The sequence below is a fragment of the Hermetia illucens genome, chromosome 3, assembly GCF_905115235.1.
Source record: "Hermetia illucens chromosome 3, iHerIll2.2.curated.20191125, whole genome shotgun sequence".
Taxonomy (NCBI): Eukaryota; Metazoa; Arthropoda; class Insecta; order Diptera; family Stratiomyidae; genus Hermetia; species Hermetia illucens.
In genome coordinates, this window is record NC_051851.1 from 12251030 (window position 1) to 12277543 (window position 26514).

The 26514-nt window shown below is 46.8% G+C and overlaps 1 protein-coding gene across 5 annotated transcripts in view; it reads left to right on the forward strand.

Moving 5' to 3' along the window:
- LOC119651012 (sex determination protein fruitless) overlaps positions 1-26514 on the forward strand; it is an 852573-nt gene that overhangs the window by 1149 nt on the left and 824910 nt on the right. The window lies entirely within an intron of this gene.

Sequence of the window (26514 nt, forward strand, 5' to 3'; positions counted from 1 at the left end):
TTGATGCACAACACCATCATAGCATGGCTAAATGTCACACTATTACCTCCTTTTTCGCTCCTACCATAGCGTCAGCTCTTTAGGACGTGACTCCCTACTTTGGCGTGTGTGCACTTATCTTTACGCCGAGCTCTCTGGCACAGGCAAATTCCGAGTAGGGTTGCACTGAGTTCAGCTGATTAACTTCTGTAAATGAAGGCAGACGTTACTTTAATGGGCTTTCGTTCAACACTTGAGTTATGTTAGGACCGATTGCATAGAATGCAAGGATTTTAGAGATTTTTCGTTGCTACTTTATGCGGATATTAATGAGGAAGTTAATTTTCACTACGATGGTTTCGGTTTTCATTGGAATATTTTTTTCCTGGAGCGTAATGGAAGCTGAAGGTTGCTAGGCAGTGTCCGGCAATTTTTTAAAAATCATGGAGGCTTCCTCTTACCACTCAAGTTAATTTAGGTATGTCGAGTGTTTTCATGTGAAATATGAAAATCTATTCGAAGTAAAGAGAGAATTCGGATGAAATTGAAGGTCCGGGAAATGAATATGAGACCATAATTAAAAATTTATCGATAATTCTTAAAGATGAACAGCAGGTTGATGAAATGGTTCAATAGTATCTAATATTGAGTTAGCTAGAATTGTGGGCGAATCTGGGCTACGTGGAAGTTGATAATACAGTACCAGTTGGAGACTCAAAAATGAAAAGTTTTGTTGTTTATAATGGAGGAAGCCCTGAATCCGCCATCCACTAGAGGACGAACAAGACCAGTTGGATAGAAACAGCCTATCACCTTTCTGGTCCATTGGCTCCTCGTTTTGGACTTACACCGAAAGTTATAAAAATGTTCAAAGATGATTACAGGCTGAGGGTAGCTTGCCCGAAGTGGTTGGCAGAGGTACTTCAGAAAACGAAAGGCAGTTTCTGTCCAATTGGTCTGGTTCGCCCGCAATGAGATGATGCCATCAAGTGACCGTAGAGGCAGCGCCGGATGAGTTGACTCTGCCCTGGACGAAAGCGAAGTCCAAATTTCCAAACGTTTCTGATAATGACCAAAATAAGATCCGAGATCACATTTCAAAAAGATTTCAGATAAGATAATTCATCGACCCCGCCTCCCGTTAATTCCTAGAAGAATCAGTAATCCTTTGCAATGTGTATTGTGCCATTCGGAAATCTCATGATGTACCTGATCGTGCAGTTTTTATAGTTTTTTCTTTGGCAAGGAGGGGGTCTGGGACCAGGGTAATGCATAATATTAGTGGTGGGAACGGGGCTCGCAATTTTAAACATCAGATCTACATCAACCTCCTGACACATAGGCTGTAAAGGAAGCAGTTCCGACGGAATCTTTGCGTTCTTTGTACCTTTGCGGGTCAAGCGGGGTAGATGTGCTAGGCGTTCTATGAGTTGGTGGACGACAATAATTGACGATTTTCGGAAAGAGTGCCATAAGCTCCGCTGCTTGGCACAAGGTCCAAACGAATGATTGGAGGCCTGCCCCTCAAAGACAAGGTTCAGATCAGCTAAAAGGAGAGTCCACAAATCGCTGTAGGCAGGTGCTAGTCAACGAGGTGGATGGGCATCCGCGGGGACTCAGCACTAAGCCAGTCACCGGAAAAATCGACGCCATGCAGAAATCTTTTTCACTTAGCCCTCTATCACCAAAAACATAACTTTAAGGTTTTCTGTAAAACAAAACCTTATTAAAATCGGTTTACTGTCTGTCTGTCCGTCTGTCTTTTTTTTGTAAGGAAGTGGAAATCTTCATAAGACTCTGGTCTGGACTCGCCAAAGTATGGAATTTTTACCCACCAAAACCACCCCCGACTCCTCCCTGCGCCGTGGAACTTTGTAGCCCTTTTTTTTAAAGAAATTTATGTTAATGACAATATCACAGAAATATATTTAAATTCCAATACGTTCAATCAGTTAACATTAATTATCCTTTCTTTATGCCCATCTCCGGTCGGCGAACGTGACTCCTACCTTTTTAGACTCTGTTGACGAAACTTTCATTCCTGACGTTTGTCACCCCAGTGTCAGTTCGTTGGGTAGGTAGGTAGGTATCAGTGGCCGCTCCGAGGAGCCCAATTAGCGCTTTGGTGCGCTGTTTTGATGCCACAAACTCCTAAGACCGTGACTATTGTTATAAGAACAGGGAACAGAGTCCAGCCGGCTCGAATCTCCAGAGCGAGCCCGTAGCATTCACGAAGGAAAGCAGCTCACCGACCCTGAAGCCAGAAATCTTACTGAGGTCCCCAAAGAATCGTTTACCCAGTGTCCGCAGCCTGACTCGAGCCAGAGCTGGGTAATCGCAGAGAAAGTGCATGAGGGTTTCCCTTCCTTCTCCGTAGCTTCGGCAATGCGAGTTGTACGGTAAGCCGAGCCTAGCGGCATGGTCCCCTATGGGCCAGTGCCCCGTGCAGACCGCCGTAATCTTGAATGCATTTGCACGCATCTGGCACAGGAGCTCTCGTGATCTGGCTATATTATAAGCGGGCCAAATTCTCCTTGATTTGGCACAGCTTGTAAGCCTTCGCCATCTCAGGCCCGCGGTTGCTAGGTAGTGCGAGTAGACTCGGCCCCCGACAGCCACCAGCGGAACACCGGCTGTATTCGCCGAGGGACTGCTAAGAGCAAAGCCTTGCCTGGCCAATCCGTCAGCCCGCTTATTCCCCTCTATGTTCCTATGCCCGGGAACCCAGAGGAGAGTGAGCTTGAGCGTGCCGCCCAGATGGTTGAACGCGTCTCTGCACTGCCCCATCAACCGGGAAGATGTCGTCGTTGAGTACAAGGCCTTGATGGCCGCTTGGCTGTCGGTCAGAATGGCTATGTTACGCTTGGGGCTCGAATCACGCTCCAGCCATCGACAGACTTCCAATATCGCCAGTACTTCCGCCTGGAATACACTGGTGAAACCTGGGAGACCATACGACTTGGATACACCATGTGTATTCGAGAAAACCCCCGCGCCGACTCCATAGGCCATCTTTGATCCGTCCGTAAAGAATACCGTGTCATAGTCTTGCAACACGCCGCCGGTCTTCCATTTTGCCCTGGTTGGAAGGTCCACAGCAAAGTTTCTCGTGAAGTTCAGCTTGCGTGTGACATAGTCCGTGGGGGATGCCCAGATTTCTTGAGGTACTTCATCTAGGATGTTGCTGTGGCCGTAGGACTTTGCTGCCCAGCATCCGGACTCACGTAGTCTGACGGCACTGCACGCTGCAACATATTTGATATGGAGGTCTAGGTGGAGGAGATGCAGGAGTACATTGAGAGTATCTGCAGGGCAGGACTGCAGAGCCCCCGTAGCACCTGCACACGCGGTTCTTTGAATATTAAGCTTCGTTCTATTGTACTTCTTCTTCAAAGCCTGCCACCATACAATAGAGCCGTACGTCACGATCGGACGGATTACAGCGGTGTACATCCAGAGAACCATCCTCGGCCGGAGACCCCATTTCTTTGCAAAGGTTCTCTTACAGGCATAGAAGGCTATACAGGCCTTCTTAACCCTCAGTTCTATGTTCAACCTCCAATTTAGCTTAGGATCCAGGATTACACCCAGATACTTTACATTAGAGGAAAGAACCAATCTTTGTTCATTCAGCCGTGGTAGATCGAATTCAGGTATCTTTGTCTTGGTGGTGAATAGCATCAGTTGCGTTTTGGTTAGGTTTATGCTGAGTCCGCATCTTGCGGCCCACAGGCACACCTTTCGCAACGCTTCTTCCATGATGTTGCTCATAATGGACAGAAACATCCCTGATACTAATATCACCAAGTCGTCGGCATACGTCACCACCTTCACCTCGCTGCTGTCCAATATACGTAAAATTTTCTCCATAAAGTCAGTCCGTTAGCTTTTTCTGCGGCCATTGGATACAGCGGTGGACGCGAATTCATATTAGCGCTTAGGTTCGCGCCTCCGATGTGCCGCCATATCACTCCGCCCCCAGCTGAAATCGTGCGGGTTCAGTGAAGCAAACCGTCCGCATGATGTCGCCAATGGGGGTCACTGGGTGAATCTGACGCCTCGCGGGCGTTTTTTCGAAGCGGCCGCCGGCTCGTCGATGACCTTATCCTCGATAATGATACCACTTTGGCCCGCCTCGGACGTCCAGTTTGAACGAGTGCTTACCTCGTTCTAGAACTTTAAAGAGGCCTTCGTTCACCCTGATGAGGACGTGGTCGCACGTCTCGAGACCTCTGGGGATGTTAACTTCTAATGTCGCATGTCTGGATGGTGGAGTGGGCCGCATCTTCGAAATAGCGTCGCTAAGTTGACGCAGCATTCCCAACTCATTTAACTCTGTTCTGATGTCCAGAACAGGATCGGCGGGGAGGCGTTCTGCTAGGCTGGCGCGAACTACTTTCGCTGAGCTGTACGGAGTCCAAAAAGGACGAAAGACAAGGACCGCAACCACTACAAATCGCCGGCCATTAGGGCGGCCTTCCGCGTTCGGTGCCACATTCTGGTATACCATTGGGCTGTGTATAATATACAGTAGTCCAATGTCATTTAAAGCCAAGGAACTTTCTTAATTTCGCGAAAAGGGTAGATTCGAATCGTATTCCCTGATCTGTAATAATGATGGCTGGAACACCAAAACGCGGAATCCATTCTCGAGAGTGAATCTCGGCACATCATTGCGCCGTAATATCTTTAGGCCACCGCGTAAACCTGGCGATGATTGTGAGCAATACTTGAATCCGTGCTTATCTCCAAAAGGGCCGATGATGTCCAGATGGATGTTGTGAAAGCCTTTGGTTGACCGAGGGAATACACCTACTTCTTTTTGAACGTGCTTCTTGAACTTGCACCTCTAGCATGCAAAGCATTCTCTGGTCAAAGAATTTACGTCCTTGTTCATCGGCGGCCAGAAATATTTTCCAATGACTAACCTGTTCAACGTCCTGATGCCTGGCTGCGCAGGATCGTGAATCGCGTGGAATAATTCCCTCCAAAAATCGTCCGGAATGAATGACCTGGGTTCCTTATTTGAGGTTGCACAGAGAAAGTAAGAGTTTGAGCCGAAAATAGGAGACTTCTCGAATTTATATTTATATCTGCCTCCAGGTTCTGAAGCTTCGCGTCGTCTTTTCGTGCCTCGGTGATTCCCGTATAATCGACCGAGGCGGGGACTGTGACCTCCGAAATTCGAGACAAAGCGTCTGCAACAACATTGTCTTTGTCAAACACATGTTGGATATCAGAAGTAAACTGGCTGATATTACTCAAGTGCCTAAGTTGGCGAGGGGACACTTTGTCGGGCTTTTGTCCAAGCGTGAATGTAAGGAGCTTGTTGTCCGTGAACACAGTGAACGGCCTGTCCTTAAGGGAGAAACGGAAATGTTTCATAGCGAGGTAGGCGACGAGTAGTTCATGATCGTAGGGGCTGTAGTTGTGTTACCAGGTTTAATTCACCCGTTGGTGCAGAGCGGCGCCTACCGCAGTATCTGAGTTATCGACGAACACTGCTAGGGGTGCAACTGGTTGAAGAAATGCCAGTAGCGTTGCCTCAACAAGCTGTTGTTTGACTGTCTCAAACGACCAGCCTCAGCAGTCCACCCGACCTCGCGCCAGTCTTTAGTTTTGGGCCCAAACAAGTAGCCGTTAAGAATCGCTTGATGATGAGCGGCCCTGGGCAAGAAACGACGATAGAAATTTCACATCCCCAAGAACCTTCGCAAGTCCTTCACCGTCATTGGTAGTGGAAGACTCTTAATCGCCTCAACCTTGTCTAGTTAAGGTTGGATACCGTCAGGGGTAACTAAGTGGCTGAGAAATTTCACCTACTTCTGTATAAATCTGCATTTTTCAATGTTTAGGACAAGTCCGGCCTCAAGGAGGCGGTGAAAAATGTACTGCAGATGTTCTAAGTGCTCAGATTCGGAAGCGGAGCGACCAAAACATCATCCATATGATGAATGGATGAACCATTGGAAAGTCATTCTAGTGAACTCGAATAGTCTGAAAGGTGTGCAAATAGCCGTCTTCGGAATGTCTTCGGTAGCTGCAAGAATTTGGCTAGATCCAAGGTCATAAAGACATGGCAATTCGTTAGTGAGTACGTGAAATGGATGAGCGGCATGAGATATCGGTCTGGAACAAGCTGATCATTCTGAGGCATATAATCTCCGCATGGCTGCCATTCACCATTTGGTTTAGGGACCATATAAGCCGGAGAGGACCAACAACTATTTGATGGTCCGCGGAAACCCTGTTTCATCAAATTTTCAAACTCCCTCTTCGCAACAGCAAGCTTTTTGGGTGAAAAAGGACGCACCTTTGAAAAGATTGTAGAGCCGGTGGTATCGAATGCGATGGTCGGCAACGTCCTCGCAAATTATCGAGAGAATGTCACCTCCGCAGGTAGAAATCTTCTCTGACGTCTGTAACAAGGTTGCGGGGTCTAATAATGTCTTGCTCTGTAAGTCAACCACCAACCCATAGCGACTAATATCGGGATGCTGATGTCCGCTAAAATAAAACGCCACGAAAGCGTTCGCGCCTCCGATGTGCCGCCACAGAACCAACATTAGGTATTACATCACGGAGCGGAGTAAACTAACGTTAGCTATTTCTCCGCACTTCTATGACGTTCGTAACCGGGCTTTCCTCACCTCTTCCGCTTTCGCAATTTGCCCTGTATTGATGCGATCGTTGAGTCGATTGCATCCCAATATTTCTGCGATCTTAGCATTCTCCTCACTACATTTTCCGATATCAGTGCTTCACTTAAAGTTTACTCTAGGTTTCTCCTCTCGTCCCTAAATCTCGGACAGTGAAAGGAAATCAATATGTGCTCTGCATCCTCGGAGACTCTGTCGCAGTTTGGACAATTGGGTGAATTATCCAATTTGAGCCTGCAGAGGGGCTGATGATATCTCCCATGCCTAGTCAGAAACTGGATGAAATTATCTCCCCACGTTGTCTCCCCAGTCACTCCTTACAGGGATCAGCCTGTGTGCCCACAAGTCCTTTTTCGAGTGGTCCTAATGTCCCTTTTTGCAGATCTCTTCCTTCTGGCGTTCTTCGTCTGCGATCAACGAAAGGCTGACTTCAGATTGTATATACTCGTCATCTCATCTGCCAAGATGTCAATTGGCATCATTCCGGAGATGACGAATGCAGCCTCATCAGAGACGGTTGTGAAGGCAAAATACACCTTTAGGACTGTCCTCCTATATTCTGCACTCAATTTATGGGCAATAAGTAGCCTACAAGTAAACCTTGGACTTCCCACGTTCGGGGTTATTCTTGACATACTCGTCTTGGATCCCTTGTCACACGCATATTGCAGGGAGCAGCGTGACTGAAGTGGCTCGAAGATCTTAAGTGCTCCTTCCACAACATGACTACGAATCATATTGAGCGTAAATCCGCCCGTACTTTGGACCAAAGCTGGGCCAGAGTTAAACATATTTTCTTTTTTTGAGGATTGTAGGGTCCTAAGTCCGCATCCACTTGATGTCAAACCGGACCAAATGGGGAGCAACTTACTCCCTCTTTTTTTGGTCGACGGACCCTCGTTAAGGGCTTAGCGCCCAATCATCAAAAAAAAAACATTGGGTTGTTTTATATTCACGTACTTCGAATTCTACTTGTCCCATCTGCGATTAACAGTTCTAGATTGTTGTCCAGCAAAAGCAGAAACCAGAGTGACAATTTTATTGTCACCTTTTCTGGTAGCAACTTAAAATCCGGGATTTTATTTATTCTCATTGTACCAAGATAAAGGATGCCTTCTTTGGACAAATATTCTAAGACGAAGGGAGACAAAATACTTCTCTTCAAGCACAACGTTTTTCTTGTCAGTTTCGACTTTTATTTTATATGCGAAACCAGAAACACCATTCAACACGAAGATTTTATAACCTCATTTGTGTGGTTCATTGGGGTTGTATCTCTTCAATATATTCCATGCGTTCATCATCAACGGCGCAACAACCGGCATTCGGTCTAGGCCACCCTTAATTAGAAACTTTAGACATCCCAGTTTTCCCCCGAAGTCCACCAATTCGATATCCTTAAAAGCTGCCTTGCGTCCTGGCCTACGCCACAGCGCCATCTCAAGCAGGGTTTGCATGGTCCTCTTCTGCTACCATTGATATTGCCCTTGTAGACTTTTCGGGATGGATCATTTTCATCCATGCGGATACGGCCATGGTACTGAAAATAGATTTCGTCGTTATGTAGGCTACGGAATCGTCCCTCCTCGTGTAGGAGGCCATAAATTCTTCGGAGGATTCTTCTCTCGAACGCGGTCAAGAGTTCTTGATTTTTTCTTGCCAAAAATCCAGCACTCCGGGGAGCACATAGGGACTGGCAAGATCATTGTCGTGTACAGTAAGAGCTTTGACTCTATGACGAGACGTTTCGAGCGTTTTTGCAAACTGAAGTAGGCTCCGTTGGCTGCCAATAATCATGCGCGGATTTCATCGTCATAGCTGTTATCGGTTGTGATTTTCGACCATAGATAGACCAACGATCTGAAAGCTGCAGTCTCCTATCTTTATTCTCCCCGTTTGACCAGTGCTATTCGATGTTGTTGGTTCTTTGTTCTTTAGCGCTGATGCGCCCACCATGTACTTCATCTTGCCTTCATTAATGTGTAGCTTAAGATCTCCCGCTTGTTCGATCTAGATGAAGGCAATTTGTACGTTTCGGGTAGTCAGTAATTGGGTGGACTTAAGGAGGATCATACCCCTCGATCCTCAGCATCACGGATCACTTTCACTTGATCGCATGACTAAATTCGGCACGCATTTGATCTTAAGTGTGAGTTTTGTTCATTGACCTCTCGCTTTTTGCCAGCCGAATCTGCCTCTCTGAGGAGACCGCGGATTATCAACGACTGAGTCCTTGAGTCTGGTGGGATGCTTGTTGTGACGTGTAGCCCCTTTACTTTTATGAGATTGAAGATCGCCGCATGATCTTTAATGCTCTGAGCAAAGATCAGGGTCCTGTCGGCCATGGTGTTCTTTCGGGTTGTTTTCAACCCATTTTCTTTCAATATCCGTAGGAACTGGGTACATTAATTTTGTACCCGGTGATCGGGGGAGTTTTCTCTTTTTTCGGCCGGGCAGTTTGGGGGTAAGGGTGCCTGCGAATTTGTCGCAGGGGCACTTACTTTGCTAGCAATAACCCTAGGTCTGTTAGTCCTTCTCTTCTTACGCTGCATAAAGTTGTACTCGTCGCCTTCCTCTTCTTGGATTAGCACTTGCAAGCACATTTCACTTTCTGTTTGGAGTTGTTCTTGATTTTGTTGCTGTTCCTGTTGCTAAAGTTGTTGTTGCTGCTGCTCCGTTGTAGTTAGCGGCATTCTCCCTTCAAGTGATGCCAAGCGCTGCTCTAATCGTTTGATTATTCTCTGTTGGTAATCTAACTGCTGAGGCATGCCGGCATTTTCTCGCTTTAACTCCTCGATTCTTTCGAGGAAGCTCGCGTTCACTTCCTTCAGTTCCGAAGGGCCCGTGGTTCCTTCTTCCTCCTATGATAACTCCTCAGGGAGTATCACCTTACACTTCTTGGCAGACATCCTGTCCCCAAGCCCGTCCTTACAGTTGTAAGCTATAAATGAAAAAAGAGCTTAATTTGTATTTAATAAGGTAGGCTCCCAGCATTATTGGGGCCGCAACTGTGCTGTTTTTAATTGCAAAACATCAAGCTCTTTTACGGCATGTCTGTTCGCTTCGGAAACTCGAAACGGGGTAAAGATGACGTAGAGCTTTACTCCTTAAAGAGCATATTCCCTTACACTGCCAGCGACCTAGCCTACAATGAAACGAAAAGATCGTTTTTTGATTAGGGACAACCCTATTGTACTTATTTGCGGATATCGATATATCGGTAACCAGTTGCTCCCTTCCTTAGTGCTTACAATGGTATGAGGAGGAAGAAGGGAGCAACTTACAATTGTAAGCACCGAGGAAGGGAGCAATTGGTATCCGAAATATCGATGTCTGCAAATAAATACAATAGGGTTGTCCCTAATTAAAAATAATCTTTTCGATTCATTGAAATCCTGAGGACAATCAAAAAGTCCAACGCTACAAACCACGGACCTAGCCCACCTTAATTTTTGTGAAGCATGGAACAATTATGTATCTAACATACTAACGTGGTCTCACATTTCCAGGGCGACACATAAATGAATGCCACAATTAAGTCTAAAAATATCACTTACATGGCAAAAAAATGTCTTCCATCAGCAACAATGAATATATTCGATATTTGCCACAACAAAAAAAAAAAACAAATGGAAGTGTCTCCGTTTTCCAGGAATTGTTAATAATTCCTCACGTGCATATTTCCTATTTAAGGTAGAAAATATTACAAGACCTTGATAATTCGATCAACAAATAAGACCATTTCAAGGCTAAATCAAATGATATAAGTGGTTGGATTTTAGGAAAGGTCACATCAGACAATTTACATACTCGACGGGGGTGACAGTGAATGGGGGAGTGAAATATCATATAAGACGATTTATGTCTTATAATTTTTCCTTGAATGGAAGTTATTTCCAATAAGGAGGGAAGTTGTTGCTTTTTGGAGTTACTGTTGCTGAAAAATGGAAGAAATGAATACAATGCTCAGTCATTGGAATATTTGGTTGAAAAAGATCATTCAACTATTAATGGTTGCAGATGTTGTAATTAACTTTAGTAGTAGCCAAAGGAGCTTACTTTTTGACAACCACGGAGGTATGCATAACCTAGGAGTGGTATCAGAAACTTTCGGTGCAGGGTTTGCCAAACACAATCAAAGGGATGTAACTGCCGGCATGGCTATTCCAAATTACGAAAATTGCCATTATTTCTACACAAATACGAAAACCGGGACGAGGCGACCGATAAAAGAAATATCGACAACGAAATCCAAACCAAATTGATTCACCCCAGCTTCTCACGGAATAAACCGCGACCTTGGTATTTTTACTTTGTCTGGTGTCTCCAAAGTCTAATATTGGAAATTTCTACTGGGACAGGGAGAAGGGGAAAGGTTCTCAAGTCAAATGTACTAATTCATGAACATATTATATTTATCAATTCATCAGAACAGAAAAAAAGAAAATAATAAAATATTTCTTCAAGGATTAAATCTTACGAAAAAAATCTTATAAAGAAGCTTATGCTGTTTCAGAAGATTTTTTAGGGCGAGAGTTTACTCATTCATACTACCTTCCTACGCTTTCAGATTTTCTCACTGAATTTGTTAAAAGTTAAAGTACCCTAGTCAAATCAGGGTAATAATCACAGGTTACTGTCAATATCGATAGTAGTTCCATCTTCACTACTCGAACTACCAACGCTCGTAAGCCATTTCCCTTTGTAAAACTATTTGGAAACAAAGTTTGCCCTGGGTGCCGTAATCTCATCGCTGTGGCTCCACTACATCTCTGGTATTGATTGGAGTTCCAGATGAGATAAAATCCTGATGTAATGAAAACTTTGACCTGCTATTCATTTGTAAATTATAGTAGGATTTCCACCAAACTTTCTAGTATTATGCCCTACATTATTGCTTTGGCTCGTGTTTAATTTAGCACGTCTATGAAGCACTTAATATAGTTTTCCTTTTAATTCTATTTTGAATCCACAATGATGGCCTTTTTCGTTCTTCTTGGGGGTAGAGGAAACGATGGTTCTTCAGGATATAGTGTAAATTCCGTTGATTATTATATTTTCCTATATTCTAGGTTCGCGGTTTTTGTAACTCCATAATATCTTGCGTTGTTCTGATTATTAGGATACCTAATAACTCACATACCATACACGTTTGAAAATCGTTGGGTTAGAATTCAATCCTCGGTCCCTGGAATCATCATCGTCACTTGGATAAAGACTCCCTTCTATCTTCAAGCTATAATTTTTTCTATAAAGGTTGCCAATAATTTTCCTTCGGCTATTTAGCGAAACTTACTAGTCACGTCGCTGGTGCGTCTAGACGGGGCAACTGTATGCATCTTCCTTCACAATGTTTCATGTTGAAGTCACATCAATCCATCGTGCTAGTTGTCTTTGTGGGTTTCCGAATTTTGGCAATATGGCCTAGATGACAGGGATCAGCCTGTGTGTCCACCAGCTCTTTCCCGAGCGTTCCTAGTGCTCTTCACACCTAACTGCAGATCGCTCCTTTTGCAGGTTTTTTGTTATTGAGATGGACTTCGTCACGTAAGCCGGTCCCGCTTGTGAACGAGACAAAGGCGGAAGAAAAAGAAGAGAAAAAGAAGATGGATTTCGTCACGTCATCTGACAGGATCTCAATCGGAATTATTCCAGAGATGACGAACGCTGTAGTAGTAGTAGTCAGCCCTGAAGGCAGAGCACATCCTCAGGACTCTCCTCCCTTTGACGGCACTCAGTTTAGGGCCGTTAAATTTGATCTGCGATGTGTTTCCTCAAACTAGGGCTGAATACTGTACTTGTTGCTTATAACTGAGCGGTATGTCTGTTATCACTCCCAGGTATCTTTTTTTTTTTTTTTTGTGCGTACACGCCGGTGGAAAATCTTAGAAAGACACGTCCGCCGCAGCTCCCCCGCCCGAAGGGCGGAACTACAGCGGGCGCGTGTGGGATTCACATCCACTAAAAACCACCCCCGGTCTCTCCAGCCCCAGCCCCGCGGGACCACCATTGAGGTATTACTTCGCGGGGTAGGTTTGCTCTTAGGCACTCATCCTTCTCCTATTTGCAGCTTTCCTCCTTCTTTGTTCCTTCAGCAACTCCTCCTGCATTTGGATGATTGCGGAGCCAACCGCAAGCCACTTCTCCTCGGACTCCAGCATCTCAGTAACCAAGCTCTTGGGGGTCCCGCTCCTGCCCAGCACCTGGTTTAAGCTCCTTCTCTCCATCGCAAATCGTGGGCAGTGAAACATCACATGCTCTGGATCCTCCGGTATGCCATCGTATCTGGGACAGTTCGGAAAATCATCCAACCCAAAGCAGTGCAGATACTGCCTGTAGCAACCACCGTGTCCCGTGAGGAACTGGGTAATGTGGTAGTTGGTCTCCCCATGTTTTCGCTCAAGCCACACCCTAATGTTGGGAATGAGCCTGTGCGTCCACCGACCTTTCGCAGACTCGTCCCATCTGCGTTGCCAGAGATCAAGCGACTCTGACCTTGCCGCACTTCTACGCTGTGCATGCCCCTCCATATGTCTTGCATTGTACAGGACACTCATTTCTTTGGCCAGAATGTCAACCGGGATCATGCCTGCCACCACCAATACTGCCTCATCTGATGTGGTTCTAAAAGCACTGCAAACCTTCAAAGCCATTCGCCGGTAAACCGAGTTCACCTGCTTCCGCCTCTGAGAGTTTGCAAGCGCCTCTGCCCACACAAGCGACGAGTAGAGCAGGATGGAGCGCACCACTCCGGCTAGCACCAACCTTCGGCAATGTTTCGGCCCACCAATATTTGGTAACATTTTTGCAAGTGCCGTGGTGGCACTGGCTGCCTTTTGGCAAGCATACTCTAGGTGTTCCCTAATACTCAATTTGGTGTCAATTATTACCCCCAGGTATTTGATAGCCGGCTTTGATACGATCGTATGTCCACCGACCTCCACTTTTACAGTGTTATTTTTCTTGCGTTTCGTTACTAAGACCGCTTCCGTTTTTGCGTCCACCAAGGTCAGCCCGGCCTTTTCTAGCCAGGACTTTACCGCTCTCACTGTTTCTGTTGCGTAAACCTTCACATCTTCTGGGTGTTTTGCTGCAACAACCACAGCTAGGTCATCAGCAAAGCCGACAATCGTAGTCCCCTCTGGGACAGGAAGAGCAAGCACCCCATTATACATGATATTCCACAACAGGGGACCAAGTACCGATCCCTGTGGTACCCCGGCTGTGACAATGTACTCTTTGGGGCCCTCATCCGTCCCGTACCAGAGAGTCCTCTCTGAGAGGTAGTTTTCCACCAAATTCCGTATCCGGGGACACCTATGTCAGCCCCTTTAATTCTATTCCAGTTGGCCGAGTTGAATGCGTTTTTGACATCCAACGCCACCACGGCACAGCAGCCGCCAGAAATCAGTGCACCTTTTGCCAGGTTTACCACCATGCCAATTGCGTCCACCGTAGAGTGGGCGCGTCGGAAACCAAACTGGCGTTCCGACAAACCATTGCTGGCTTCGACGATGGGCAGGAGTCTGTTGTAGATGACTCTCACCATCATCTTTCCCATTGTATCCAACAGGCAGATAGGACGGTACGACGCTGGGTTTCCAGGTGGCTTGCCAGGCTTCGGAAGCAACATCAACTTTTGCTTTTTCCACTGGGCAGGGAATATTCCTTCTTTTAGGCACGCCTCGAAGGTGTTGGCGAAAAGGTCGGGCCTTGTCTTCACTGCCAGTTTCAAAGCTCGGTTGGGGATGCCATCCAACCCTGGGGTCTTGTTGTCACCGAACCTACCACATATTTCCCGCAGCTCCTCCACAGTTACAGGCGGTATTATGCCGTCATTTAGCTGGAGAAAACTTTGCCTTCCCCTATTTTCGTGGTGAGGGAACAGAGTGGTAACAATCTGTTTCAGGAGGCGCGGACAGGTTACCTGGGGTGATTTCCGCAGCCTTTTCATCTCCACTCTGTAAGCCTCGCCCCAAGGGTTTATGTCGGCATGGTCGCACAGCTGTTTGAAGCAGTTCTTTTTGCTCCTCCGAATGGCTTCCTTTAGGCGGCCACGCAATTGCTTGTGTGCCTCCTCTCGACCGTCGCCACCGGGTTTTCCCTTGAGCCTCTGGCAAAGCCTCCTTGCCCGAAAACATGCGGCTCGCAAACTTGCGATTTCGTTGTTCCACTAGTAGTTAGGTTGCCTACTGGGGAGCAATCGCCTTCTGGGCATAGTAGCATCGCATGCTTCCGTCACCCATCGAGTGATCTGGGTGGCTTTCTCTCCAGCCGTACCATTCAGGGATATGTCGGATTTGAGCACCGCGGAAAACGTGTCCCCCTCGAAAGCTTTCACTGTCCAGCCAAGCATACCACCCGGCATTCTGCGAAAACTCTTTTTCGAGCTCGATCCGCCCTTGATCTCCATGCAGATTGCCTGGTGGTCGCTGTGAGTATAGTCCTCACTGACATGCCAAGCGATTCTACTGGCTAAAGTGGCACTCACGTATGTCAGGTCCACTATAGACCCAGGCCCCTTCCCCGGAAAGTGTACAAAAACCCAACATTCGCCAGTACCACGTCCAGCTCCGTGAATGCTTCGAGGAGAACACGTCCCCTGACATTAGTTACCCGGCTGCCCCATTCAAGAGCCCACGCATTGAAATCGCCTCCTATTATGATCGGCCAACGTCCTCTTGCATCCAAAACAAGAGCAGCAAGCATCCGCTCATACTCGATGAGTGTAGCGCTGGGTGGAGCATAGCAGCTGTAGATGTGGATGCCCTTCACCTTCGCTCTTATGAAGCCCTCCTCCGGGTGCTCCATTATTTCCTGGAAGGCTTGTTTTCCACAAGTCCACAGCGCTGCTTGGCCCGTTTGGTCTTTGACCCAAACGCTACCACCGCGGTTTCGGTATGGTTCACTTAGGATGGCCACATCGATGTTTTTCTCGCGGATGGTTTGCGCGAGTAGATCCTGCGCCGCCTCACAGTGGTTGAGATTGATTTGTATCAACCTCATCTGCGATTTGTGCTAAGGGCTCTCCTGTATTCCGGGCACCTGCTGCTGCCCGCAATGTGCCGATGGTCCACACCCTCCTTTCCTTTGCACAGTAGACAATTTGGGTCAACTCCGCAGTCCTTGCTGATATGGCCTTCCACTCCGCATCTCCTGCATTGCTTTGATCTGTCATTTGGGTTAGTGCATGACTTTGCAATGTGGCCAAAGTCAAGGCATCTAAAGCACCGTTTTAACGCCACCTGTTCCCTAAGGCGACACATAACCCAGCCTATTCTCACTCTCCCTGCTGCTAACAGTTTGAGTGCGTTCTCCACTGGTAAGCTGATGATGGCGGTTTGTGTTCCCCCATAGGCTTTCCTTAGCGTTTTCACCACTGACTCTTGTAGTCCGGCAAGATCGAACTGTTTCTCCAACGCTTTGCGAACCTCCCCCTTCGTCGTGATTTCATCTATATCTTTGCAGATTATGGTGATCTCCGGCCTGCTAGCTCTTATGTCGGCTTCCTGCCCTAAAGTCTTCCCGATTTGGCTTAAGAATTTGTCCGCGGTTACATTCTTGGATTTCTTAAGTTCCAACATAAGATCTCCCTTCTGGGACCGTCTAATACGGCTGACGTTGTCTCCCAAATTGGTGAGTTCGGGGTTTGCCTTCACTTTCCTGAGAATGTCGGCGTATGACCCTTCGCCTCGTTTGGAAATGAAAATCACCTCCGGTCTAATCTTCCTCCGATAATTTCTTTTCCGTGGTTCTACCTGCCTCCAAGCTTCCGCATCCGCCTTTGAAGGTTCGATCCCTTTTGTCGAGGTAGCCACTGCAGTATTTTCACTGGTAGCTTCAGACGTACTTTTCATGAACTCCGCCTTTTTGGGAGTTGAGTCCTTTTTTCTTTTCGGGGTTTGCTGGCCTGTTGAATCATTCAGCTTTTCGCGCAGCCTTTTGTATTTGAACCGACGTTCTTTGAGTTGCCTGGTTCACTTTTCCAATCGACGACTTCGTCCTGGGCCTTGCCGTACGTCAAACGGATGCCTCTTATCATGGCCCTTATATTTTGGTGAATGTTCCTGCGCTCCTTGATAAACTCACACAGCTCCATGATCTTTTTACCGAGGGCAGTTAAGGCAGCTCCAGACTGATCATTGCCCAAAACATCGCTCGGGTGAATCGGCGTCAGTGATTCTTCTTCATCGAAGACTCCCGCTATACGCTTCCCACTCGGGGTAGCGATCGTGGGGGCTTGTGCCCGTGTGGGAGGGGATCTGCGAAAAATCGAGCTCCTTCTGAACGGGTCCATCACTGGAGCCAGTTCGAGTTCCTCCCGTACGCTTGTAACATTGGATGCCACAGTAGCCAAGGTTCCTACTACTGAGGCACTGCGGTCGTTGGATATCGACGGCCGGGAGCCCGCTTGTTCACTCCCAAAAACCGCCGGCACTGGGTTTCCGAAGCCCTGCACCGTAACTTCATTCTTCTTCTGCTCCTCCATGTTTGGTTTTATTTCTGGGTATCCTTCCCATAGCCAATTTTTATCCACGGGTGGGCGTTTACTTCCCACCTACCCGGCCTGCGCATAAACATGCTCATACACGCACATTTCCGGATTTTCGCTGAGCATTCCCTTATCCGCACGAAGGGACGCGCCTGATGGGAGATTTCGCAACTCCACACAGGTGGCTCCCCGGCGGGGAATCGAACCACGGTCTCCCGCGTGACAGGCGGGGATACTGACCACTATACTATCGAGGAACTCCCAGGTATCTGATGGCTGGCTTGGAAGTGATTGTATGATTTCTAGCTTGAAAGGGGATGTGTTTTTATATGGCGCTTAATGATCGGTTTTTCCACCGCATCTAACAGTCCCGAGCATGCTAACCAAGCTTTAATAGCATTGATTGCTCGCATCAGTACAACTCAGCAGGTTCGAGGTGGTTTTCCACCGCAACCAGTGCTATGTCGTCGGTATAAGTCACTATTGCGACTCTTACCATAATCAGAAGATTAAGTGCATCATTATACATGATGTCCCACAACAGTGGGCCCATTATGGAGCCCTGCGGGGCACTCACGCGAATAACACACTCCTGAAGTCCACCATCGGTATTAAAACAGAACCTTCGCTCTTGAAAATAGCTATCGACAATAGCAGTGAGATGAGTGCGTATATCGACCACCTTCAACGATTCCAAGTTCCAATTGACTAAATTTCGTGTCTAGCGTCACTACCACGCAGTATTTGCTGGGGTTATCCTTTCCATGAAATATACCTTCGGCCAAACCAGAAACCAATCTGGCTGACCTGGCTTTATGGAACACATAGTGTCGATTTAAAAGACTTCCTTGGCTCTTAACAAACGGGAACAACCAACTATAGACTACCCGCTTCAGCATTTTTCCTATAGGGTCCTGAAGACATATGTACCTGTACAAGGATGGCTCAGTTGAAAGTTTGAAACTTCTAGGCAACAGTAACAGCTTCTAGCGCCTTTATATATATGGTTGCTATTCTTCCTTCAGTGGGGTATGTTGCACCAAACTCGTCCACACACCATCGTTCACGGTCCACAGAAGTCCGCTTCAATTCGCCCACAACTCCCTGAGATGTCAGCACTCCTCCTCTACTATTCTGTGCCAAGCGCTCTTAGGACGGCACTCTTGTCGCCCATCTTGGGGGGAATAGATTCCGCTGCATGGAGTAGCAAGTAGAGGAATCAATGTGTGACCTATCCATTTGGTCTTTTGATCACATCGCCCACGGGTAACGGCCCGTTCCAAATAATATGTGATCAGCATACCCCGATGGTACGTCGCAGACGCAGACGCAGACGTTCACGGAAGCTTTGATCTTTTTGAGTAACAGAAGGTAACACTTTCTACGTGTTATCCTTATATAGCAATGCAAGAAGAACCACTAGCACATAACAGTTTCAACTGGATCTTAGTGTTGAGATATTTCCAGATTTCCGTATTTCCAGATTTAAGACACAACCGCACGCTTCCTAAATATACAAGTTGATCGACGCCTTTGATTCTCTGCCCGTTAAAGGAGGTAAGGAGAGTGTAATGACTCGTCGGATTGATAACTTTTGTTGGGGCTTATCTTAATTCCCATTAGCGTAATGGTAGTGTTTGAGGAAAGATGTCATGTTATGTTATAGTCCATTGAACCCCTCCACGTCCTCCAGACAGGATAGCATGAAGGACCTCTCTGGTAATAAGAAGATATAATATTGGTGATAAAATGCAACTCTGGCGGGTATCGCTTTGAACCTCAAATTCCTCTGAGATTTTACCCGATACAGCATTTGACATGTTACGCTACAAAGAACTCAGCGAACATGCCCGGTTTGGATTTCACGGCAAGCTCAAGGATCGGTTTTCGTTCTAGGCCCGGGGCCTTATTGTCTTATATTCTACCAGAAAAGTCAACAGCTTCTCGTGGGTTGCTGTGGGAATTATCATTCTCAAGAGAGTTCGTCTCTTCGCAGAGTAATCTCCATGATGATCGCCTTTTTGTACTGACTTCAGTTACTCGGCTCTCTCTCTCTTGTTTTGGTACATTACTTTGGCTAGCCCTCCCGCCCTCCCGACTTTAGGAGCCTTCAAATCAGGGAATTTCTTTCACCAGTGGTATGGGAGGGGAGGAAGGGAGCTGCTAGTTCAGGGAACCCCTTGCCATCCGCTTCTTGCGCCGGTCGAGTTCAATCTTCTTCGTAATAAGAGGAGCCCGAACATAATGTGCAACACGACTCCATCTGCCAGTGCCAGTTACCACTCGGTAAGGATGCGTTGACGTTCTTCACGGGCAACCACCTCTCTTAAGTTTTCGCCCTTGCGGCTGCAGATATCTTTATGCTTCTTGGCAGTGCTATTAGGAGACGCCACTTGCAAATCTTGTCGTCTCTGCACTCCTTGTCAAAAGCATCTGCCCAAACTTCCACGCAATAGAATAGAACAGACTGCATTGCTCCCATAAGAAGATGTCTCCTAGTAGACATAGGGCCCCCAACATTCGCCATGACCCGAGTAAAGGTCGAGGCTACAGCTGCAGCCCTGTTTACGCTTGCAAAGAAGCCCATCTTCGAGTCGAGTATTAAGCCAAGGTTTTGACTCTATAGTCAACTAGCCGATCGATATGATCTCTTTCTGTTCAAGATGGCTACTTCGGGTTTTTCCACCGAAAGGTTGAAGCCATGGGGCATCAGCCATCCATCCACTTATCGGTCGCATGAATATGGCAAGTGCGCAACGTCGTCTACATAACCCATCAGACGCAAATCTTCTGACATATCGAGACTTGGGAAAGTATCGTAGTAAGCATTCCAGAGGTCCGGCCCTAGAATGGGTCCCTGTGTGACTCCCGACGTGATTTACATTCTCGACTGGCCCTCTAGGGTCTCATAGAGCGGTCTTCCAGATAATCCCTCAATATCCGCAAGAGATAACTTGACACGTGGAATGAGTTTTCTAATGTGCCTAACATATCTGTCCATCTTACGTAGTTGAAGGCATTTATAATATCAGCCGTCACAACATCCGTCAAGATCGGCGGTTGTGTGCATGAGCTCGATGAACGACATCTGCGGCCTCCACAACAATACCCGCCGTTGGTTTCCCTGTTCTCCGCTCCGGGTCTCCTTTTCTTTCCTGAACAGCGCGAACCGCGTTACCTTCCGACAGCAAGGAAAAATGCCCTCCTTCAAGCAAGCGTTGAACGCTCCGTGCAAGACACCTGACCTTTGGCGAAATACCTGTTTGTCAACTTCCGCCGGGTTCCCATCAGGATCTGCCACCTTCTTGTTTTTTATGACGGGAACCACTTCTTCGAGCTCTCTCATTGTGAAAAGCGGGCAATCCTCGACGCTTTCCGCGCTATTGACATCAACCCATACGGAATGTCTGAGGAATAATGCCCGTACATTGCCGTCAATCTGGTCAGTAGTAAACAGGGTTTCCGCAGAGCCTCGATTTTCCAAGTGACAAGCTCATATCCAAATCCCCACGGATCCTCATTCACATCATTGGCCAGGTTCTGCCAGCTGTGAGCTTTGCTTTTATTTATCGCGCTGCGGAATCTCCCTTTTGCTGATCTACATTCAGCCTTTATGATGCATACCTCCTCGCTGGCGTGTAAACGTGTAAACTGCAGAGGTTATGACCATCGCTTTATAGGTCGGCAATTTCTGCCGTCCACCAGTACATAGAAGGCTTTTCACTGCTGGGGCTCCTACGTATTATGTGTTTGGCTTGGTCGGTTTCGATTGCAGGGCAGAGGCGTCTCAGCGCCTCTACCCTCTACCCCGGGCAATGTAACCGAAAGGAGTTACAGGTGGCATTTAACTCTTGTTTGTTAAATTAAAAACCCGACAAGGGTACGAATTATATCGATCGAAACCGCCTGGTTTTTGTACCGTCTGGTTGTGAATAAAATCCGGCTCAACAGGGTTCGGTGGGCGAGTCACCTAATCCGTATGGATGAGGATGATCCACCGCGGAAAGTCTATAAGGGCGATATCTATGGTAGAAAAAGAAGACAAACCAGACCCTGCCTGAGATGGAGCGATTGCGTTAGTCAGGACGCCAGACAGCTTTTAGGGATATCAAATTGGTGGACCTCGAGACAAACCGAGGTGTCTAGAGTTCCTTATTAAGGCAGACCTGGACAGAATACCAGTTGTTGCGCAGTTGATGATGATGATGAAACCGCCTGGTATGCACCTAGACTGGTTTCTGCCAATGAAAAATAAAACATTTTTTGCGAATGAATTGTGGATAGTGTGCTCAGGAGAAACTATTCCTAAACAAAATTTTTGTTTCACTCAAATCACCGCCTACCAGGATTCGCCTCTCCGTGCCAAAAATCGCGTCCTTCAGTGCATCAACAGCGCAGAAAATCCGGCATCGTTTCATTCAGCGTAAGGTAAACGCTAATAAACGTTATCCCTAAATACCGAATCTGGACAAACCCATTCCTTGGACCTTAGACAAGAACATGAAATCGAACGTCGTCCCGAACCCAGTTGGCAGTCGAGATTCCATGAAGCCAAGTCCCTGTTCCGGTATTGCTCACTGACTAACACTAGATCACACTTTACCTCTACAGCAAACTGGGGTTGCAGTTGGTGAGCGGTTGCACTCCGGTGCATGTTAGTTTGTGGAGTACAGATCATGCTATCCGCGTTCTAGTCCTTTCTAGTTCCAATCTAAAAATTGCACACCGTCTCGAGCAAGCAGTGTGTGCGACGCTTTCACCAGACGCGCCACGATCCCTGCAGAAAACGCAACTTTCGTTTTAATCGCAAGCCTTTGCTTGGTGATCTGCCTGACCGCATCTCCGACATTCTGTCCTCCAGTCGGGTCCTTGATATTTGCTGACGTGTGTGCTGTAGCACTTCCGCATTCGTACTCTGTATACTACCCATTCAATTTCAATTTTCTCGCTGCTAAGGAATTTCTTCGCATATTGCTTGGGAACTTCCACCACTACGAGTCTTTGGCCTCGAGCATTTACAGAGGTAATACCTATCCGAGCATTGGTTATCTCTGGACACCTACGCTTTATGGCCTCCTCCACTTGGATCTTTTCTGTGAAGCAGTCTAAATTTCGGATTTTTAGGCTCTAGACTAAAAACAAGAGCCTTCTCCCCCAATAACCCCTTGACCCCTTCGCAGAACGTACTCTTGCTAGTTGTTTTCGGGCCCATTTCGACGAGGACTCCGCCACCCTTCGTTTTCCGTATGGAACACATTTCTGCTCCGTTGTCTTCGGGTTTGATCCTGTAGCGGATTTCACTAAGGACTTCCGCAAATGTCTTGCTTTCAGTTGGCTTAATGAGCAGAGTCGACAGTCTTGTCCTTCATCGTTTCCTCGTGTTTTCTGCCACTGGTTTTTGGTTTGTAGCCTTCTTGTCTTTAGGCAGATAGGTCTCTGGTGACGTAGCCAGTTGTTTCCTTTTATACTTCTTTGCCTTTTTTTTTCGAGCGCTGAAAATTACTTGGATGAAGTCTCCTTCAGGAGCGTCTTCCTCATTCCGCTTTTTCCACAGTTCGCTCTGCAGTGGGCTATCTGCGATCCGTTTGGCACTAACAGGGGGTAGTGTGGCTATTTCTGCTTTTCAAGTACCTTCCACTACCCTCCACATTCACTTGTAGAAGGGGATGCGGTCTTGTAGTTCCATCAGCCCGTTTTTGACGCCTTTGCTGACGTCCATCAGGAGGAACATTGCCGACCGCATACCCTTCACCGATCAGCACTCATCCGGGGCAACGCGGTCAACTAACACCGGTTCAGTGCACACTACCCGATCTAGGTCCCGATGGGGCTGGCTCCTAATATACCTTGGCAGAGCCAGTCTCACATCACTCCATCGACGTCAACGGTTCCGGGTGTGTCCCGACGTGTACCGGTCATTCGGGGTTCACTCTCAACCGTTAGGCTTTCTCAGGGCTGCATCCATCTCCTCCCCTATCGAGCCCTCTGTCGTGTGACTCCCAAGCTTGTCCTTATCTGGTGTTGTTTCTACATGGTTTTCTTCTCCTCCCCCCACTTTCAACTAACGTGAAATTTCTAGGAAATACCTTCAACACTTTTGAGCTTTTCCATTGTTACCAGGAGCACCGGCAACAATTCCTATCACATATTGCATGGAGCAAACATTATCAAGGACATGCATGCGTGAATTACAGTGCAGCCAAACCAATAATACCCAAAATAAACAAAAATCCATGAGAATTACGTACATTCAAATTGTCATGAAGTGAATTCCGATATTGTGGCGGTGGAAGCTGTTATTTCATTCCCAATTGAATTGCATTCGAAATGCATAATGTTAATGTTTAGAATATGCATTTCAATCAAACTGCTGGCCGCCGAATAGTCCCGAGCTGAGTTAGATTTACAAATTGTGTGTACATAGGCCGCTGTCTGAAAGTCATGTAAAACTATCACAGAATAGGAGGGTAGGCGCCAGGATATTGTTCAAATTGGGTTCCAATGTGACCGGGTCGAAAAAATTGAGCTCGAACCCGGACCTGTGCCCCACGTTATTCAGGAGGAAGTACACTGACACCTTTAAGGATTCTGATCACATAAGCCATTTTACAAGGGTTCAGTTTTGGAAGTCGCGGTAGGCAATTTACGTGGTCCCTTGGAGTTCACCGGAAGCTTTCAATGATGCAGTTTTTCTTACATTAAGCACCTATTTTTTGTGCGCTTCAGCTGGTGCCTGTCTTCCCAACGCTCGGTATCACCACAGCAATATATCACGATGGCACAGGGCAGCCCACAAACCGTGTAACATCATTTCGGTCTGCACTATTTATCTTTTTCAGCCTGTCAGCTATGCAAGTATCTATGGACGTCGAGAATATGCTCAGATTACGTATACCTTTGTAGATGCACTCAAACGGATATACCGCTGTATAGTCGTAAAGGACACCAAAGCAGTTCACCGCCAACCCCCGCATCATTTCCATGTAACCTCCTAACCATGTAATAGCATTAAGTGTTGCCCGATGAGAGCTCTGTCGCCATCCCTCTACTTGAAAAAAACGGAGCACTTGAGTAGAGCCAGGGCATGGGCGTTCAGGACCCGTGAATACATCCGAGGCTTGTTCATAGTAAAATTCATTACCGCAAGAGCTACAGTTTTGTCAAGGTGCAATGTTACTTCGTAATAAAGTGATTCCAGGGTGGTGGGGGTTGTAGACTTACACGGATGCGGAATCTACCCGTTGAAGGCAGGAAGGTGTTGTGTAGCATGTTGTGACATGTTTTTAATGAGCTCCTGTCGGGGCGATTTGTAACCATTGCATGATGGGAAGGAAAAACTATTTCAGGGTTTAATGTGCATTTATCGTGGTTCCGGGGGAGGCGGTGAGGGATAAATTTAAAAAGGACTTTAAGCAACGTAAAGATTCCCAGGCAATTGATTCATTATTCAGGAATTGAATTCTGAAAAATGATTGGAATTTACGATTCTTTCGCAGTAATGCATGAATGAGATTGACTGAGCTGTTTCGAAAATCAGAAATTAAGGACTTTCTCGTTTATTTCGTGTAATACGAGGGTGGCCGCAAAGTAAGGGTAAGCAGTGCTCCTAAAAATTGGGGAAAAAGTTTAAAGGCAGCCTACCAACATCATGATACTAATAATAGGATTTCTACCAAACTTTCCATTATTTCTCATTATATTATGGTCTATACCGGCGCGACAAGCACAATCACGAACATCCATTCATAAAGGCTAACCCCCAGCCAACTCGGTCATTGCGCCGTCGAAGTTGACATAGCTCACAATAATAAATCAAGGTTTGAGCTGCTCTTTCTCATCTTTCTTTTTTTCAAGATCGACTTTTTAGCACATTACCAAATTGGGCAAAGATGACTCCCTCAACTGCATTCCAATTCTCTTGGTACGCAACCATTTCTTCAATTAGATTTTTCGGTGCTACTGCTCGTCCCAATGCCTGCTCTGGACTCTTGCCTTCCTTCCTCTGTAATCCAAGACAATAGTGGAAGACATTTCCAGGGTTCTCCAAAATACAGTAGCTACAGGGATTCAACCTATTGGTTCACCGACCCCTTTCCCGTCGTTGCTGCCAATAGCTCAATGAATCTTCTTTTTCACGTGTCTCGCGTGTCGATTGAGGATAGAATATCTGCTATGAACACGGATCAGAACCCTACCGTAAATGGCACAGCGGCATTGATTTATACTGTGGTGAGATACAGTACACATACCAGTGGATACGAGGCCTACCTAACACCTCTGCCGGAGATAAGAGGTATGGCGGCCAAATTGTATAGCGCAACTTCACACTTGCGCCCATGAGAAGCTTTTCCATCGATATGCGCGCAACCACAACCCCTATGAAACTAACCGCACAGGGCCATGCCGAGAGCACATCCTCAATCAATTCTCCTGAAACGTATGTTCTCAAAAAACCATCCCGGTTCCTATGCTACCCGATAACCTCCTGTGAGTCTTCATGGCAAGTACTACTTCAGATGAATCCCTTTCAGACCCGGGTCTGATCGCCCTCTTCGAGTACGTGGAACCAGTACTCCCCAACAGGTTGGCTAAAATCAGCTCAATTAGGATAACCGCAACTAAACGTTTCTACCAGTCAATTACCACTCGGAATACAACACAAGACATAGGACATTCCAATGCAACACAAAACACATGAGGGTGGTGGCTGTCCAACATGGCTACTATGGCCATTCGTCCATCATACTGCTGGTAAAGCAGCGTCGAGGAACCCTCCTTCTTCGAAAGGCAACGTATCATTGCTAGCCAGGCACTGGCTAAAATCAAGGATATCGTTCACTACGTGCCGTCTAGAATACGAATGTTAGAGCACGTTGGACAGACACAGCGAACATGGAAGCAGTCGTCTGAGTGTGCTCAACACAGAACACAACTCTAACTGGAGGTAAGGTTACTCAAGAAAAGGAAGCTACTATGCCTATGTGAAGAGGAAGCTTATCTCAAGCCCAAAGTCCACGACAGAACTTTCTCTGGGAGTCACATTTTTAACGTACTGGAATGTGGCCTGACCTTTCCAACTTTCGTTCCATCCAAGCTGGAGCTTAGATATCAAACTCTCGTCCAACAACACCATCAAGCGGTCCTAACTCCTCCACCTGATCTACTCTAACTAAATCAGTTTGAAGCAAAGATACGCTCCTCCTGATCCTGTAGGTCCTGGTACGCGGACTACCTCTAGTTTAAGAGGAGGAGCACCTAACAAAATCTGCATAGTGTCGGTTGAAACGGTGCGACTCGCAAGAAGGTATGCAAACAATGCCACTCGTTGACAAGCGTAGAGCAGTTTCCTGTCCTAGACTGTCACCGCCAATTCATACAACCCCG